Genomic DNA, 9,722 nt, shown 5'->3' on the forward strand with positions numbered 1-9,722 from the left:
GGCCTAACATGATAGTTGATTGTTTCAAGTACTACAAAGGATGCCAAGTATGTCAGAAATTCGGCGACTTACAGTTGATCCCTGCAGCCGAATTACATCCTATCATTAAACCTTGGATTTTCAGAGGATGCGGATTGGACTTTATAGGAGAGGTTCATCCTTAATCATCAAAAGGGCATCGGTTCGTGTTAGTTGCCATAGACTATTTACCAAATGGATTGAAGTCGTTGCTATGAAAAACATGGCACATAAGGAGGTAATTGAGTTCGTAACTGAGCATATTATTCATAGATTCGGCATTTCCTAGACTTTCACCACGGACCAGGGGGCTTCTTTTATGTCAAAGGAGGTACGTGAGTTTGCTGAATTATATAGAATTAAATTGCTTAATTCATCTCCATATTATGCTCAGGCCAATGGACAGGCCGAGTTTAGTAATAGAACTTTGATTAGCCTGATAAAAACGAAGATATCTGTTCATCCTAAGAATTGACATAAGATTTTGTCCAAAGCTTTATGGGCTCATAGAATATCTAAACATTGTGCTACTAAAGTATCTCCGTTTGAGTATGTCTACGTGCAGGAAGCAGTGTTGCCTGTAGAGATAAGTTTAAATGCTGTCAGGTTCGCTAGGCAAAATGATTTAGCTGTCGGTGATTATTATAATTCAATGATGGACAATATTGATAAAGTGACCGACAAGAGAGTGACAACTTTAGGAGAAATAGAGAAGTACAAGATCATGGTCGCCAAAGCTTACAACAAGAAGGTCAAGGCTAAATCGTTCCAGGTAGGGGACCTGGTATGGAAGACCGTCTTGCCTCTAAGGAGCAAAGACCGGAAGTTTGGGAAGTGGTCACCAAGATGAGAAGGCCCTTACAAGGTCACACAGGTGGTGTCCGGTAACACCTACTTGTTGCAAACATTACAAGGCAAAGACTTGCCCAAGGCGTTAAACAGACGTTTCCTCAAGCAGTACCATGCTAGTATCTAGCAAGATGCCTAAGAAAATCGATGTGATCACTTCGAGTTAGTTGCTTTTGATTCGCTCAGCTCCACCAAAAGGCAGGGGGCATATGTTGAGCACCAGGATTAGCCAAGTGGACGGTCTGCAGTCCGTACAGTCCGCGCGCAGATTCAGTTAGGGTTCCGAGTTTCTTGCGGGATTTGTTAGCCAAAACCGTGGAATTAGCTCGGGAGACGGATTGTAACAGGTCTAGACCTCCCTCTCTCTCTCTCTCTCTCTCTCTCTCTATATATATATATATATATATATATACTACGACCGATTGGAAACCAACAATCGAACCAATAATCAATTACATCTCGTTTTTACCTTATGCATTAGAAGTAGTTTTAGTTTAGCTTGTCTCTACCTTGAATCTTCGTCTTTCTTCGGCTCTATGTCGATTAGAGGCGTATTGGGTGGCCTACTGATCCTAAGACAAAGCCTAAGGTCTCTCCTCTCCGACGGGGTCCCTCCCGGGAGCGAGATCCAGACGCTGCCGGCGAACTTCGGCGCCCCTACGCACACGCGGACCGTCCGGCTCGTTAGTCAGAACCCTCGCCCTTGCGCCAGGTCGCGGACCGTTCGATCCCTGGCCGCGGACCATCCGCACCTTCACACAGAGCACCACCGCTGATTCTCATCGCAGTGATTGACGCTTGGATCGGCGCCAACACATTTGTTTTTTTGTTCATATTCAATTTACTAGATGAGTGCCCGTGCGTTGCAACGGAAACATATAATATCATGGTAATTTATGTATATCTAGACAGTGTTAGGTAATACATGAAAACAAACAATATATATATATATATATATTATCTTCGATTTTAATATCTTATAGGTATGTGCCCGTGCATTGCAACGGAACATAAATTTATATAAATTGACGAGCCTCTAATGGTTCGGCGGATCACGTGGTTTGGCGGATCAGACAGAGTGCTACATCAATAACGTCGTCAACATACTGATCACGTGGTTCGGCGGATCAGAACCCAACAAACAACGCCTGTCGTCGATACTCACTCTATCTTATTATATAGTTTGTTTTAGCTTTTTTGTCCATATTCAAATGGATAACAATGAATCTAGACACATATAATACACGTACATGAAATACTGTATGAATTCATTAACACTCTTTCATTCATTAACACTATAAAACAAATACTATTTTGGGAGGAGTTTTGGAAGGAGGGAGTATCATTTGATGTGGTCTTTTCACACTTGTAAATTAGAAATGTCTCTAGAGTCTAGCCTTATATGTCGTCTCCAGTCTTGCAAATTCAGATCGAGCCATCTAAAATTTTGAGAATCTTTAGTCATTTTGTGATTCGCTCCTGTCATCGTGAACCCGATGGAATGGGCAATGGCATGCGAAGTTCGGTGCCTTGCGCCTGTGCCCCCAGCAACCCAGCGGATCCCGATATCACAGTGCTAGTGTGCTACGCGCAGTGAGTGAACCAATACCGTCACGGCGTCACTCATCCGTCCATCGCCGCGATCGCGCCATCGCCATCGAACCAGAGAACCAGACCACCACCTCCACCTCCCCCGCACCACCATAACATACAACTCTTTTATATGTAAGGAAAAATATATTTTAAATTTCTAATGGATATTTATAGTCAAAAGGATCACATTGTAGGCCTTGTCGTTAATGGACTTGTATTTTTGATCAGTTGAAGTATAACTTCTAACCTATTGGCTTGGCATTTAAACTTGCTGGTTTGTTCAAATATTCTGCCAAGTGCCAACTGGAAACATAAACATGTTTTGCCATTGAGGCGCCTTCCCTGTCCTGATCATGGAACTGGCATAGTTTTGTTCTTTTGTGTTAATTTTTTTTGTCCTGGTTGGAATTGGCAGATAACCAGGATAATCTTTAGCTGGGGGCGGATTTCTCTTGCTCTGTGTTTAGAAATTAGAATTATAATAAATTGGTACTAAAAGTTTATATGGTTTCATTTTAAGTAAATGAGAATATGCTGTTGGTTTTTTATTGTTTTTTTGTTGTTGCAAATTTGCTACACAGTTATAATTTATATGGGGATCGTTTATCCCACCCCTTTAGGGCTTGTTCGGTTAGCTCTCAATCCATGTGGATTGAGTGGGATTGGATGGGTTTGAATCCCAAATAAGTCAAACTTCTTCTTAATTTTTTCCAATCCCATCCAATCCATGTGTATTGGGAATAACCGAACAAGGCCTTATTGGAAAAGTTCTTTCTCGTGTTTGCAACCACTTACTAATATTATTATTTTTTGGTTTCTGTTACGTGCTACAAAGGCAACCGTTAGTTCGAGGCCACTGCAAGGTAATATGGAGTTAGTGGCTACAGTGCCTGCTTAAGTTTCTTTGTCGTTCCAAGTTTAGTGACAAACTGACAATGGTGTAGCAACTGGCTTGCGCTACTACTTCAAAAAAAACTGGCTTGTGCTGCGACAAGTATTTTGTTTTTGCCTACCTGTATGGTCTAGTCTTTGTTTGCACTGGTGGATTTGTAGAGATGTTATCATTCAACAATGTTCTGTGGTCAGTTGCCATTGTCCTTATGCTCTGTGAATAATGCTTGGACTGCCGCCTGTGTATGATTTGGTTTCGGCTTGAACTTTGTTGTGTGTGAAGCTATTCCTAGGCGATGCTTGATTATATCCACGAGATACAGCAGACAGTGCTGAGGTCATCGCTGGTATCACAACGAAGGATGATTCTTGTGAGATGCTCGCGTTCTGGGTTCAAGTCAGCTCGCAGCGAACTGGAATCTGAATGCAAAGCAGGCCTGCGCACGAGCCTGATTCGGTTGGCGGCCAGTCGGCCACTGCTATTTGCCAATTGCCATGTGTCGTCCACATTGGGAGTTTGAAGGATGGGCAACCAAATGAGCAACGGAAACCATTTTATTTGCTCTGACTGGGACCTCATCCAACAAGGAACGACGGATGATTCCAGCGCTTTTACTCGATCGTCATTTGACTGGAACATCTCCGGGGAAGGGACCAGATGCTTCCCTTTTTTTGTAGAATTCATTCAAGAGGCCATTGGGCCAGCAATTTGTAGAATTCACAGTTCACAAAGGCCATCATCACCTAGCTGTTGAATCTGGTGGAGGCGCGAAGTTTCATGAAGGGTCCAGCATGTTCCCGAGAAGAGCTTCTGCTTCTCCATCACAACTCACAAGTGACAAGTCCATGGCCAGCCAAGGTTTCTTGCATTGCCTTCCCTTTCCTTACTTCACCACTAAACCAAACGTGCCAAACTGCAGAATAGCAGCTTCCTGGCCCCTATTCCTCTACGCAGTCTCTTTCGCATTTCCCCTAATAACACATGGACTGTTGTAGCGCCTTCTAATGACGGGAAGACATATGAGATCCCGTCGACGTCACATCAAGGAGGATGTGCAGTACTGTGTACCTAACAATCAAAATCCAGCTGGGAAATACAAACGTATGACGAAAGTGATGCAGATCTCAGTCCACAACGAGCAAATCGGGAAAACAATATAGTAACAAGACAAGAAAGGAAGAATCAAACCGTTCTTCTTGTAAGTGCTTGACTTCCCTGACTTGTAGCACGAGTGGAAGTAGCAAGCGATCTGCATCACATCAGCACAAAAGCACACTCCAGTCTTAGCACAAAACACATCCAAGTCCTGAAAAAGGAAAACCTCGGCCAGGCAAGGGGAGGAACCAGGACGCACCGAGAAGTAGAACTTGGAGGACAGCACCCAGAGGTTGGAACTGCCGGTGTCGAAGATGACGGTGAACTTCTGCTGCGGCGAGCCGACGCCGATCTCCCCAAAGTACTGCACGTTCATGTAGTTATTGAGCGTGATGACGTCGGAGTCGTCGTCACCGCCTGAGCCCAGGGCGTTGGCGCCGCGGAGGAGGAGGCGCTGCTTCTCCTCGGCGGAGAGGCGCACGCCCGTTCTGGTCGACGGGCTGTTTCTTCAGCATGACCCGCACCAGGCCCTCCGACGACGCGGGGAGGAGCGCCTGGAGCAGCAGGGCGACGCCACGAGTCCCCATGTTCGCTGATCTGCGACAACCCAAGGCGGAGCGAAGGCCAGTTAGATCGAACAGATGCATCAGTGGGGAAAGCGCAGTACAACCAAGAAAAGGACTGTTTGCGGCTGACAATAACGCTGCGATTACGGTTGCGAGCGGATTTTGCAACATCTGATGAAAGCCTGCCATAGATCGGATCGACCGAGGATCAAACCGCCCACGAAAAACCTCAAACCCGGTGAGTCGATGCCCAACAGAATTGAAACCCCTTTTTTTCCCAAAAGAGAGAGAGAAGATAACACAAAACTACTTGGAAATCGTAAGAATCAATCAGGGGAAAGCGGATTGCAACAAGCAGATGAGCCCGCATCAGACACCGAACCAGCAATTCAAGTCGCGGTCAAGGCGATCGTAAGTCCACGAGAAGAGAAGCCCGCCGCCGATGTCCACCCCGTCCGTACCACCGCCCTGCCCGCACCCCGACCCCGACCCCGACCCGGCCATCCCGTCACCCATCGCCGCTGTCCCCACCACAACACGCCCCGTTCCGTTCCGTCCCCTCCCCTCCCCGATGTCCACCCCATACGTACTACTGCCCTGGCATGGCGGTTGCAGCTTTTGCGGGAGGGGGGGAGTTGGAGGCGTGCGCGCAGAGGGAGAGGCGGTTGCAGCTTTTGCGGGGGAGTTGGAGGCGTGCGCACAGAGGGGAGGCGGGGGCACACGAGATGGTCTACATTATTAGCTTAATAGTTAGTAGAGATTGAGACAGACCATCCGATGCAACTTTTATTTTGGGCAATGTTTGGATTTTCTTTTTTCGAATTATAATGCGCATGCAGTACCTTCCGATCCATCTTCTTTGGAAACATTACGATTGTGCTCTCATGGCAGATATTTGCAGCTAGCTGCAGCTGCAAACAGCAAATAGATTTTTTGGGTACATTCTCTTCTATGTTGTTTTCAGTCTTCTGCTACAAGTAATAACAGTTATAATATGCTGCATAGTACCTGGGATTCACATATATATTTGTACACAGACCCTGCTGGTTGGTGGTACTTAGTAGAGTTACATGGCAGGCTCATCATCATCATGCGTTCAGCGTGGGTGCAGTAAAGCTGCTAATCTCAGCTCATCAGCTTTATCAGCTCTGCCCGATTAACGAACCAATAATTCGGAGCAGAGGTGGCAGCCTATGCGAGCAAGCAGGAAGTCTTCAGTTCTGTGGATGTCTTCAGTTGCTATGGAGAGGCACCGTTTCTTTTCATTTTTTGTTCACTCTCTTTGTTATAGGAGAAACCATTTCAGAGCAGTGGTCCTGTGTTGCACAATGTTTGGTTGGCGTGCCGAGCGAACTAGCTGCTAGCTAATCCTGAAGATGCCATCTTTTTTTGTCCACTCTCTTTGTTATAGGAGAAACCATTTCAGAGTACACCGATCTTAATATATTCAGTCTTAATATATTAATGTAATAATGTATTACTTGATTTGCTGTTGAGCTTCCTTTGATTCAATGTTCTATAATTTGTTTATAGAACAAATGGTACAAGTGATTATTGTTGTAATATTATAGAAATAAGTGACATGCTTCCTTCATATTTAAATAAATTAAATATTCTAATTCCGAATAAAACAAGCATATAACTCAGACAAATGCCATATATAATTATTGCAGCAATGAACAGTAGCAATTCTAGAACATGTAAACATGTAAAATAGCATCTCAGGTCCATTTTATAATTAAACATGACTTGCAGATGAAGAAGGCAGATTAAACAAATAAACATGATTGTTTATTTTAAAGTATTGCTCTCAAAATAGCGGGTTGCTGTAATAAACAGCCCTCCAACACTAATAGGTGATCAGAGATCCTCGACTAATGTGACAGTCCTTTCTCACCAAATCAGGGTTTTAGATCAGATGTAATAAGCCTAATAATCAAATCTAAATACTAATACTAAGGAGCTGTGTACTAAATAAAATAACAGAATTTAACACAGGTAAACAGCCTTAACAAAGAAAGATTTAATTAGGCACAAATAATATCAATGCTGAAAATGATAATACACTAAAACCCAGACTGCCACGTTGTCTCACTACACCGCTATCATCATCGAGCACACAAATCCGCCCACAACAGTGCAATCACACCCAAGTATTTAATACTAGCAGATTGCACAAAATTAAACAGTAAATAAAGTGAGACAACGAATAACTCACATCACGTAGATTGTCTACGTGGGAAGACTAGCTCAGCGAACACAAGGTTCTGTCCCAGAAAACCAATTCCGCCGCCCACGTCCGGACCTGCACGACGGGAGGTTGACGGAGATACTAGAGCCGCTGCCGGAGCCGAGGGTGACGTCCACGGCACCAGCCCGAGAAGAGGAACACCGCGCAGAGGGAGCCCAAGCACCAGGCCACGGTGGACAATAATCAGAACAGACAGAGCACCACACAGGTGCACTGGTGAGACAACGGAGCGCAGGAGAACCTCGCTGCGCACAAGCAGTGCCACCTCCACCTTCTTCCACCAGCAGGATTAACACCAGAACACCAAGAATCGAAGGAATCGATCCAAATAGTGACTGGAACCGAGAGGGGAAGAAGAACAGAGAGCTGGCTATTTTCTGTGAGAGCATGAGCAGAAAGCAAATCTCCATAGTTATGGAGCAGACCTAGAAGAAGTTGCGCAGGGGCGGCGTGGAGTTCGGGCAAGCCTTAACCTCCTGCAGAGCCGCCTGCACAGAGCTTCATCCCGCCGCCAACCCTACGGCGGCTTCTATTCCTCTCTCCAGAACGTGCGGCAACTGCTGCCCTTAGGTTTTGGCTGCCGCTGGCTGGGCTGCTCGGTCAGCTGGCCTAGTAGCGGCCCAGCTGGCCGGCCTTTTTTCCTTCTTTTATTTCCAACAAGAAAATAACAGGGAAAATTCCCAAAATGAACAACAATCCCCACCATTTTCACTCTTATTTTCTGATCAATGTCATTGAGCTCCCGTACTGTTTATATACTACTTTTCGGCAGAGGTACTTGTTAGGTTTGAACCAAAGCCTATCCCAGTGTACTCCAACCCTACACGAGTAAGCGGAGGACTACGCCTTGATCCACAAACCCTAGTGTGAGAATCTTCGCACAAAAGGCACATAGTACTAGGAAGATTATCTGCTTCTCTTATGGGGTAGGGCGTTACGGTCATGCCCTTTAATATCTATTCATGAGCTCACTAGAGAGAAAACCCCATTCTCTCCTGGACTGCGACCCCACAGTCAGCTCATATAGGTGAAATCGTTAAGGAAATTCTGTAGGACAATTTCCTTGCTTATAGCATTGACTTCATTAAGAGCATATCGCTCAACCTGCCATACAGACAGAGCACAACAGCTCATGAGACTCTTTATCTTTTGTGCTCTTGGTTCCACAGTGCTTCGTTTCCTGGAGCCTGGATCTCGGGATCTCCGGTCACACAGGACAGTTATCCGCAGTTGAAACCGCTAACAGGGTACGAGTCCCATTCCCATGCACGCTGCTTGGATTGGCTTTTGAGCCAATCCTTTGGTGAAAGGATCAGCAAGGTTCCTTTCAGACTTGATGTAATCTACAGTTATTACACCCGTCTCTCTAGCATGCCGACATGAATCAAGTCGTCTTCTAATATGCCTCGAGGATTTTTGGTTGTCCTTTCTACTATTCACTTTCAGCAACACAGAAGTGTTGTCACAGTATACTAGGATAGCCGGTATCGGCTTTGCTAGCATTGGAAGGTCTGACAACAGGTCTCTCAACCATTCAGCCTCCAATGCTGCTGAATCAAGTGCAACTAATTCAGCCTCCTTGGTGGAACGTGTCGACACTAATTGTTTAGACGATCTCCATGACACGGCCCCACCAGCTAAAGTGAACACATAGCCACTTGTAGACTTCATTTGATCCGAGTCAGAGATCCAGTTTGCATCACTGAATCCTTCAAGTACTGACGGAAATCCGGTATATTTAATACCAATATTCATCGCTCCCTTCAAATACCGAAGCACTCTGTACAAGGCTACCCAGTGTCTATCTCCTGGACTGGCCGAATAACGAGCCAGTCTGCATACTGCATATGAGATATCTGGTCTAGTTGCACTGCTCAGGTACATGAGAGATCCGATGATCTGCGAATATAGTAGCTGGTTCACAGGCTCGCCTTCATATTTACTGAGCGTGTAGGATGGATCATAGGGCGTGGTGACTGGTTTACAGTCCATATGTCCAAAGCGAGTCAGAACCTTTTCCACATAATGGGATTGTGACAAAGTAATCCCATCCTCACCCTTTATCAGCTTGATGTTCAGTATAACATCAGCTTCACCCAAGTCCTTCATATCAAAGTTCTTGGAGAGGAATAATTTTGTCTCCATGATAGCCTCCAAATCGGTCCCAAATATCAATATGTCATCAACGTATAAACACATGATGACACCTTTGCCCCCAGAGAAGCGATAATACACACACTTGTCGGCTTCGTTTACACAAAACCCAGCAGTGGTCAGAGTATTATTAAACTTCTCATGCCATTGTCTGGGAGCTTGTTTAAGACCATATAAGGATTTAATCAAGCGACACACTTTACTCTCTTGACCTTTAACCACAAATCCTTCTGGTTGCTGCATATAAATTTCCTCTTCCAGCTCTCCATTTAGGAATGCTGTCTTTACGTCCATTTGATGGACA

General features: G+C 45.2%; 1 pseudogene; it reads right to left on the reverse strand.

Annotated features, from left to right (window-relative positions):
- Positions 1 to 4,427: 4,427 nt before the first annotated feature.
- Positions 4,428 to 5,034, reverse strand: LOC109939665 (aspartic proteinase oryzasin-1-like; annotated as a pseudogene).
- Positions 5,035 to 9,722: the final 4,688 nt, after the last annotated feature.

The sequence above is a fragment of the Zea mays genome, chromosome 5 (genome assembly GCF_902167145.1).
Source record: "Zea mays cultivar B73 chromosome 5, Zm-B73-REFERENCE-NAM-5.0, whole genome shotgun sequence".
In the NCBI taxonomy this organism is placed as follows: Eukaryota; Viridiplantae; Streptophyta; class Magnoliopsida; order Poales; family Poaceae; genus Zea; species Zea mays.